The sequence below is a fragment of the Cygnus olor genome, chromosome Z (genome assembly GCF_009769625.2).
Source record: "Cygnus olor isolate bCygOlo1 chromosome Z, bCygOlo1.pri.v2, whole genome shotgun sequence".
NCBI lineage: Eukaryota > Metazoa > Chordata > Aves > Anseriformes > Anatidae > Cygnus > Cygnus olor.
Genome location: NC_049198.1, coordinates 16,214,907 through 16,224,236, shown reverse-complemented (window position 1 = coordinate 16,224,236; position 9,330 = coordinate 16,214,907). Strand labels below are relative to the sequence as shown.

The following is a 9,330-nucleotide window of genomic DNA, read 5'->3' as shown; positions in this document are numbered from 1 at the left end:
AGGTAGCCTCACATCTATGATGATGTGAACAGTTAGCATATTTCCTTGTATTTCTTACACTGCAAGGTAGTGGGTTATTATTCACAGGGGTATGCTAGGATGCCTTTCCCAAAGACCTTGTGGAGACAGAAGTTCTCCTGAGGGCCATGCATTAGACTGGACATACACAGCAGCTGCAATGTTTGGTGCCTTCTGAGATGAAAGACGTGATATTTCTTTGATGTTTATTTCAAAATTTTAGTTTCATAACTGTTAACTATTTCTGCTCTGGGACAGTAACATTTGGTGAGCCTGTCAGCCAAGGCACAATTATAATGATATTAACTCTGTCACCAGTGCTCCAGACTGTTCATGAATGTGCCAGAGAAGCTTGCTTTGTAAGCACAGGCTATGAGAGACAAGGTAAAAATACATTAACAGGGTGGCAAGAGTTTTTCAAGCAGGTAGGAAAATTACTCTGACTCTGGATGTACATATTACATTAAAAGTGGTGATCTTTGGGACTATTGCTTCTCTGCTGCATGGCTGCTGGGCTGGGACAGAATGGGGGAAGGATTCAGCTTACCAGCACAAACACCAAATGTGTTTACGTTTTATATTCTGTCTCACCATTAGTGTTTTAAAATACCATTATTCTAGTTTCAGCTCTAATGAATCAGCTCTAATCACAACCTGGCTCTGCAGTTGTGATAGACACGTCTATTTTTTATTTCTTTGCCCATGTCCTGAAAGGATGCACCTGTGTATGTGGAACGGTAGAAACAAATGGGAAACTCAACCCTCCTTCGGGAGGGCAGGGGAGGGATGGGGAGGAGAGGGAAGGGGGAAGGATAGGGAGAGAAGGGGAGGGCAGGGCAGGGCAGGGGAGGGGAGGGGAGGCAGTGGAGGAGAGGGGAGGGGAAAGGATGGGGAGAGGAGGGGAGGGGTAGGGAGAGCAGGGGAGGGGGGGAAGGGGGAGGGAAGGAGGGGAGAGGGAAGGAGGAGAGAGGGAAGGAGGAAAAGGAAGGGAAGGGGAGGGAAGGGGAGGGGAGGGGAGGGGAGTGGGGGGGGAGAGGGAAGGCAAAGCAAGGCAAGGCAAAGCAAGGCAAGGCAAGGAGCTTGCTTTATAGTTGATGGAGGAAGATGTGGTAGACATGTTTGATTTTTTGAAAATGTTCAATTACTCCTGAGAGAGTCACTTATTACTGACTAATTCCAGGCTGTGGTTTGATCAAGATTAGAAGCAGTGCTTATTCTTATCACAAGCATTAATTAAATGTTAGGTTTTTTAATATGGATATAACTGAATTGAAGATTACATAAATTGCAACAGTAGCAACACATCTATGAAAGTACAGAACAAAAAGGAAAGCACACAGCTATACCTAACAGAGATCGCAGAATCACAGAATTACAGAACACATTCACTCTTGTGATTGGCCATAATATAGATCAGCTACCACAGATCACATCTATCACATAATATAGATCAGCTATCAGATATTGCTGCTGAGGATCTGAATATAAGCAAGATATTGATTAAAAAAAAAAAGAAAAAGAATGTTTTATTTAACTACATTTACACCAATCCACTGAGCCAAAGTGTTGTTCTCTGAAGGGGACAAGATGTACTGGGCAGTAGCTTTTGGTTAAACCTGAATTTCCAGTAGAAAGGCAACAGGTAAAAACTTCAGAAATTACATTGTTCTTAGATGACAATAAGAGGATAATGCCAATAAAACCATGATCGGGTCAGCAAAAAGGAAAATGGTTTCTATGGAAAGGTAGTGATGAGATCAGTCTGAAACCTTTGGTTGGTTGCAAATGCAAATGATCCAGGAAGGTACTGAACAGGGAACTGAGATTTCCTAGGGCTATGAGGGGCCTATAGAGTGATGTATATGCTGCTGGTAAGTATCAAATTACAAGATTTTTAAAGGTTTTCTCTTTCAAAACCCTCATGGGACTATTAGAATATAAAGATATAACAGTGTAAAAAGAAATAGATAAACAATAAAAGCTACCCTACTGATCGTGGGTAGCAGTGGAAATATAAGTGTTCTATATTAGAACTGGGGATAGGAAAAAGAAAGCTATTCTGAAGTCCATACTTTGAGTCCATGTCACGTTAAAGGGGATTTGTCCAAGTCAAACATTTACCTGTTTCAGAGCCCTGCTAGGGACTTTCACTAAGACAGTTTCACAAAGCTGAACTTATTTAATAAGGTGACATATATAACAGATTTGGAACAGTCATTTATAAATTTACTTACTGCAATAGTGCTAATATATGGTAATAATGCTAACAAAATGCTATCCTGGGTATTCCTCACCAAAGGGTGAAGGCACAGAGCTTAACAAGAAGGCATCCCTGTCCTGGTGGAGGAGAAGGAGCATAGCCTGTTGACTGCCTCGTCTAGATTTCCAGTTTCTTCCTTGTCACCCCCACTCTACTTTTTCCTCACTCTTTTTTTCCTAACACTATTTTTTCCTCCTAACACTAATCTTTTTGTTATTTACACTAATTCCTAACACTCTTTTATAACCTAACCTTATCTGTTCCCTCCCTCAGGTGATGTTTAGCATGATTTTGGGTGGAGAGTCGAGTGCTATAGTCACGTATGTTTAGCATGTACTTCATTAAGCTCATTATTGTATTCAGGGGCATTAACTTTAATATCCATTTTACCCCTAATGAAGCAAAAGGTTTCACTCAGGCACCATGGCCTTCAAGATTCTGTTCTGCCGCCAAAGCAGGGCCGTCCTGCCAACACAAGACTCCGTCCTTCAGCAGCCTCTCATACCAAACCTGCAGACCTCCGTCCACATAGTTTGTATAAGAGATAAACAGGAGCAAGCTGCCCAACAACCTTTTGCCCAAGGCTGGTGTTTAACAGTGACACTAACAAGTCTGACTCTTCTCCACATTATCCACCCGGTGACTATAGTCACTCAATTCAAGATACAAATCATGCTTGCATGGAATCAACCTTGGGGGTATCCCTTATGTTCAAATTTTCTTCATCTCAACCTAGACACAGCTCTAATTCAGTCCATACAGACATCATGCACAACCGATGAATCAACATCCAAGTTAGCATGCATTTGATGCAAGCTAATAAAACAGAAGAGTTACAATAATTACTGTCAATGTAGATTGTAAAAAAGAAACAAGCCATCCTGATAGTGAGAATCCTAATCCATGCAAAAGTTTGTTCAACCATCCTCCTTCCATGCTTTCTGTAAAGTCTCTACTCGCTTTTGCCATGTACCTCATGCTGTCTGTTCATTAAGGTACTGTGTTACTATTGGTATATGGATGCAGCAGGCACTGTTGTCCAAGTCCAAGTATCCACACACTCCATTTTCATGCAACAATAGCAAATCTAATGTCAGTCTGTTCTGTAGTGCCATGTTCGACATTGCCTGTAGTTGCATATTCAGTTTTTCCAGCGTGACCCGAATTGCACTAGCCAGTGCTGCAATCTGCCTGGTGAGGTTACACAACATCCTTTGATGCTGGAATGCTGTGACTTGAGGTGTGAAAACTGATTCCAGGGCCCATTCAACTACAGTTCCTGTCTTGGTGTATTGACAAGGGTCTTTTGATTACCTTTTGGTTCGTCCCCATGGAGCTGGTGCAAGGTGTTGTTCTCTCCAGAGGTGGCAAAGTGTTAACGCTTCCAGCACATGTTGGCATCGCTGACTTCTCACAGGTAAGTCTGTAGTCCATGTTCCATCGCTACTAATCCGTGCGGTGTGTCCAGTAGAGGGTTTAGTGAGTTCTGAACAAATCGTATCAGACCAGGTATCATTATTAGTCAAATGAGACCAAGCGTCATTAATTGGGGTGGTACAGTTACAACAAATGCAGCATATTTGGAAAGCTTGAGCTACCAGGCCCAATCTTTGAATTCCAGCCTCTCAACTGCTGCAAGTTATATTCCAGTTATAGTATCTTGAGCTATCGATGAGCAATATTAAAGTTTGCATATCAGATATTGACCTGTATGGGATCATTTGGTAACCCAGTGGTCCCATCCCAATTAATACACCAGTCAGTAATCTGCATGTAATACCAGTCATCATGCTGAGGTGCTCTCACCTTAGGAATATGCATTCTCCATGGTGTGTTTGTGTACTTTTCTCCAGACAATAGATTGTCGCAGCTTTTTCACCATCAGCCTTAGTTTTTAGTGGTAGCTTAGTGATATTTCAATTATCTATGGTTACATTTTTCTTAAGGGTCCACTGTAGGACGTATTTCCCTTCCTCAATGTGCCATGTTAAATTGGTATGGTTTTGTGTTTTCCACGTAGCCTCCCAAGTTTAGGTCAGTCCCATGGTCGTTATTCCCCAAGTCACTGGTGAACTGGCAGACTGGGGAAGGGAAAGGCATTCTGTGATTTGACTAACATTATCCATGTACCCAAAAGCTTGAATTAATCACAATATGAGATTTGAATTTTCAGGTTTTCCAAGAAAGGCTCCTAATAATATGATAAAAATAATCCATGTAGCTGTCCCCATGTTAAAATTTTGGTATCTAAATTACTATCACTATTAAAACCACAGTAACTCCAACCATAAATATTAACAGCCCTTGAGTGCATCCCGGCTCAGTGTAGGATAACCTGTTGTCCCATGTGCAGTTTCTTGGTGTCAGTAGTCCTGTAAAATATAAAAGAGAAGATGCTCGGTCGTATGTGACCGACAGATGTTAAGTTAAAAGGGGGTGTAGTATCCATCCAGTATTGATTTGATGGAGTTTTCCAGAGCAATCTTTTGCTTCCCAAGCATAAATGTTCTTTGGGATTGTTAGCACCATTGCCACTGTCCCATACTGAGGCATTTTAACCAGCACAGGCTGGCCTGCATAAAAGGCAGTAGTGTGTTCCCCCACTTTTTTGTCTGCTTTTGGTACTACAGTTGTGGCAGGAATGCTAAAAGCTTTCATCTTCGGGCAACTATCTTCACTCCATCTATTGTTTAGTTGGTAGATGGTATCACGGAGTCGTAGATGCCACCCAGATTCATAGGTTTTAGCATATTGCTTGATCAACCCATTTGTTCGTTCAACAATACCATTGGTTTGGGGGTAGTATGGGGTGCGAAATACCCACCGGATCCCTTCCTCCTTTGCCCAGTCTTGTACCACCGTGGTTGTAAAGTGTGATCCATCATCACTCTGAATCTCTTCTGGAAGGGGAAGTACACTAAACCATTTCTTCAGACTATGGACTGTATTTTCCCCGGTTACAGCTGTAACAGCTTTGGCTGTGGTAATTCCTGAAATTAATTCCACCCCCACCAATATGTATCTTTTACCCCTTGAGGGTCGTAGTGGGCCTATATAACCAATCTGCCAGGTGTGCCACAGCATTTTCTTATCTCGGATATGTAAGGGAGGTGCTTTACTCACATGGTCTTTGTTAAGTCGCAAGCGACATTGTGAACAGGCAGTGACTACTTGTTCACACAGCTTTACTGATACAGGCCATCCTCGAGCTATGCCTTCTCGACATAAATCAGCTTGACCAGCGTGGCCTCGTTTTACATGCAACCATTCGAGTAACCGTGCCCATTTGTGGTCATCATTCTCGACATCAGTATTTTGTAATTGTGTGAGGTTGTCAAGTTGCTGATTAAACTGAGAAGTGACAGTGGCTAACCGATCGCGTCCTTTTACCCAACCAATATGCAGCACCCTTTGTTCTCTTATTTCTAGCAATTGCTTCCAGCTGTCAGTCTGCCAGACAGGGACTCTATCTACCTGCCAGCTGTTTGCTGCCCAGTGGCCTATCCACTCTGTGGCTCCTTTATAAACTGCATACGAGTCAGTATAGATATGACTGGCACCATGCTGTGCAGCTAGTAAGACTGCTCTAAGTTCCCCCACTTGAGCACTCCCTTTACCTGTTTCTTCTAATCTTTGTCCTGTGGCTACTTCTAAAGCCACGGCCTTATATTTCCACTCATTATTTTGCCTATAGGATGATCCATCAGTGAACCATACCTGGTTAAGGTCACTGCCTTCCCTCAGAGGAGATGCCACATGAATTGGAGATGGTTTGCTTGGTGGGGTTTGGAATAGTAAATTACAGTTTATATCTTTCTGGAATTTAGATACCTTAACATTGCCTTCTGTAATAGGCATGATTTCATTAATACCTTCCAGATAGGCATACCACTTACGGACTTTGGGTTTCTGGGCAATACCTGCAGGGGGTACCATACCCTTGTGAATTATATCTAGGAGACAGAAAGGCCCTTGAACAATTACACTCTGTTCTCTTCTTATCTGTTCTGCCCGCTTCACTGCTCGCACTAGAGACAGCAAGCCTTTTTCAAGATCAGAAAATCTCATTTCGGTGTCATTGAAAGAGTGGGAGCTAAACTCTAGTGGTCTCTGTGGTCCTTCTGGTCCTTTTTGCCAAAGGTTACAATGGGAACCATGCTCACTGAATCCCCATTCTACATGGATAGGGTCAGTCGGGTGTAAGGAACATAGCTGTTGAAATAACCTCAGTTCTTTTATTAATAAATCTAATGCATCCTCGTGCTGTTTACTCCAGACCCATGATTTCCATTTTTTTAGCAGATTGTATAAGGGACGGGCAACGTTAGAAAAACAAGGAATATGTTTACGCCAGTGACCTAAAGCTCCCAGAACTTGCTGCAACTCCTTTGTGCTAGAGGGACTCTGCCCCTGCTGTATTTTATCCAGGGTGTCCGGAGGAATAGAAGCAGCTCCTTTAATCCACCAGACTCCTAGGAATTTAACCTCCTGCATGGGCCCCTGGCATTTTGATATAGGAATGTCAAATCCGGACACTATCAATTTTTCTCGTACAGCTTCCATGGCATTTCTGACTCCCTCTGCATTTTCCCCTCCTATCAATATGTCATTAATGTATTGATATATTACAATGCCTGGCGGGGTGGGGATTTCTGTTAAAACCTTTGCCAAGACATCATGAGCAATAGTAGGGGAGTGTTTATATCCCTGAAGAAGCCCATTAAAGGTATACTGTATCCCTTTCCAAGTAAAAGCAAATTGAGCCTTATCATGTTCCTGGAGCGGAATCATGAAAAACATATCTTTAACATCTAAAGTTGCCATCCACGGGTGTGATGCTTCCTGAATTTGTGTTACCAATGCTGCAATATTTGGCACAGTGGCAGTTAAAGGTGTGGTATTGGCATTCAATTGCCTATAATCATTCATAAACTGACACTGTCCATTCAGCTTTTCCACCAGACATACAGCAGAATTGTAAGGGGAATGCATGCGAGCAATAATACCTCTTTCTTCCAAGTCTGATACCAGCCTGTCAATGTCCGAATGCCCAGCTGCTAGCAGAGAGTACTGCCTTAACACATCACTCTCATATATCACTTGTATGCAGGCTGCGTTTTGCACAGATGCAGCCAAATCAGAGAACCCTGAGATCTTAATAACAAGGGAATCTCCTCCTTCTTGCGAGTCTAAACCGCCATCCCAATAGGCAGCTTGTGTAGTCAACGAACAATTTTGATTATCTTCTGCAATGTCTAAAAACACTGCAGGACCCCCACAGCCGCCTGCCTCTTCCCCACTTAATAAGATGCTCTCCCCCGCCTCAAGGGAGACTCGCCACTCATATTCCATCCTGGATTCCTCCGGGTGCCTAGAATACTTTTCCTGCAACTTTGCTAATTTTTCCGGAGACCATGGGGTGGTTTGTACTGTAGTACAAGCATTGTCATCTCCATCATTTGCAATTTCGGTTTTGATTAACGGTTGTATAGGTACAGGTTCCAGGGTAAGATCATAATCCGAATCTCCTACTAGTTCATTGTCCTCACTACTGTAACAGATGTCTCCATCCCATGTCTCAGGATTTGTACTGTGTATTAGTTTGTGGGTTTGTTTATCAGAGACTGAGAATGGCAGCTGATTTAGTAAGAGATCTAATTTTTCCTGTAGTTGTTTTTCTCGCCTTTCAGCTGAGGCCAATAGCATTTTAAGTTCCCTATTTTCTGTCCCTAGTTTCTCCTGTTTTTCATTTTCAAAAGCCAGTGATGTTTTCAGCCCTTCGTTTTCTGATTTTAATGCAGCATATTCCACATCTGCAATTCTTTCAGGGGGAGGAGATTCTTTAACTTCCTTTTCCTCACAAGGCAAGCAAGCCCCCAATACTGCACTAACAATTCCTTTGCCCTTGCCTTTACCTTTCCAAAATTTTTCCTCACTTCTACATTCTTCTATCAGCTCTATCACTTTGTCGTCGTCATTCCAAAATTTTTGGGCCCATTCTTTTCGTGCTTTTGATGGTGCATACTTACATTTTCGCAGCAGTTTATCCATGGCAATCCTGCCAACTATGCCAATTTTAGTGCCACGTTAAAATGGATTTATCAGAGTCAAACATATGCCAGTTTCAGAGCCCTGCTAAAGGCTTTCACTGAGTTGAATGTATTCAATAAGGTAACAGATATAGTATTGTCATTGATAAATACACTTACTGCAGTAGAGTTAATATACGATAATAGTGCTAGCAAAATGCTATCCCGGGTATTCCTCACCAAAGGGTGAAGACGCAGAGCTTACCAAGAAGGCATCCCTGTCCTGGTGGAGCACAGCCCGTCATCTGCCTCTTCTAGATTTCCAAATTTCTTCTTTCTCTCTCCCACTCTTCTTTTTTCCTCACTCTAACATTTTTTTTCCCCTAACATTAACTCTTTTTTTTTCTCTTTTTTTTTTTTTTTTTTTTTTTTTTACACAAACTTCTAACAGTCTTTTATATCCTAACCTTATCTGTTCCCTCCCTGGGGTGACGTCTATGGGTGGAGAGTTAAGTACAATAGTCGTGTATGTTTAGCAAGTACTTCATTAAGCTTATTATCATATTCTGGGGCGTTAACTTTAATATTCATTATACACCTAATGAAGCAAAATTTTTCACTCGGGCACCGTGGCCTTCAAGGTTCAGTTCTGCTGCCAAGGCAGGGCCGTCCTGCCAAGACAAGAATCCCTCCCTCGGCAACCTCTGATACCAAGCCCGTAAACCTCTGTCCACGTAGTTTGTGTAAGAGATAAACAGGAGAAAGCTACTCAACTCCCTTTTGCCCAAGGCTGGTGTTTATTAGTGACACTAAGAAGTCTGACTCTTCACAGTCTAAAATGTTCAGAAGTAATACTAATCATTTTTCTTGGTTTCAGGAAAAAAATACCATCAGAATACTGTGTCTGAACAAAACTGTTGCCTCTCAGAGATGAACCTCCTATGTAGACAATTTGGTCAGTCTTATCTTTCTATATAGGAGACTGTCTATATAGAGTAAGAAAACTGTCTGTTCATACAGAGT

General features: G+C 42.2%; 1 long non-coding RNA gene across 1 annotated transcript; it reads right to left on the bottom strand.

Moving 5' to 3' along the window:
- Positions 1-1,251: 1,251 nt before the first annotated feature.
- Positions 1,252-8,694, bottom strand: LOC121061675. Its single transcript, XR_005815209.1, has 2 exons — positions 8,573-8,694; positions 1,252-4,650 (listed from the first exon to the last, which is right to left on the bottom strand). It is a non-coding gene; the product is annotated as an uncharacterized LOC121061675 (long non-coding RNA).
- Between the last annotated feature and the right edge of the window lie 636 nt (positions 8,695-9,330).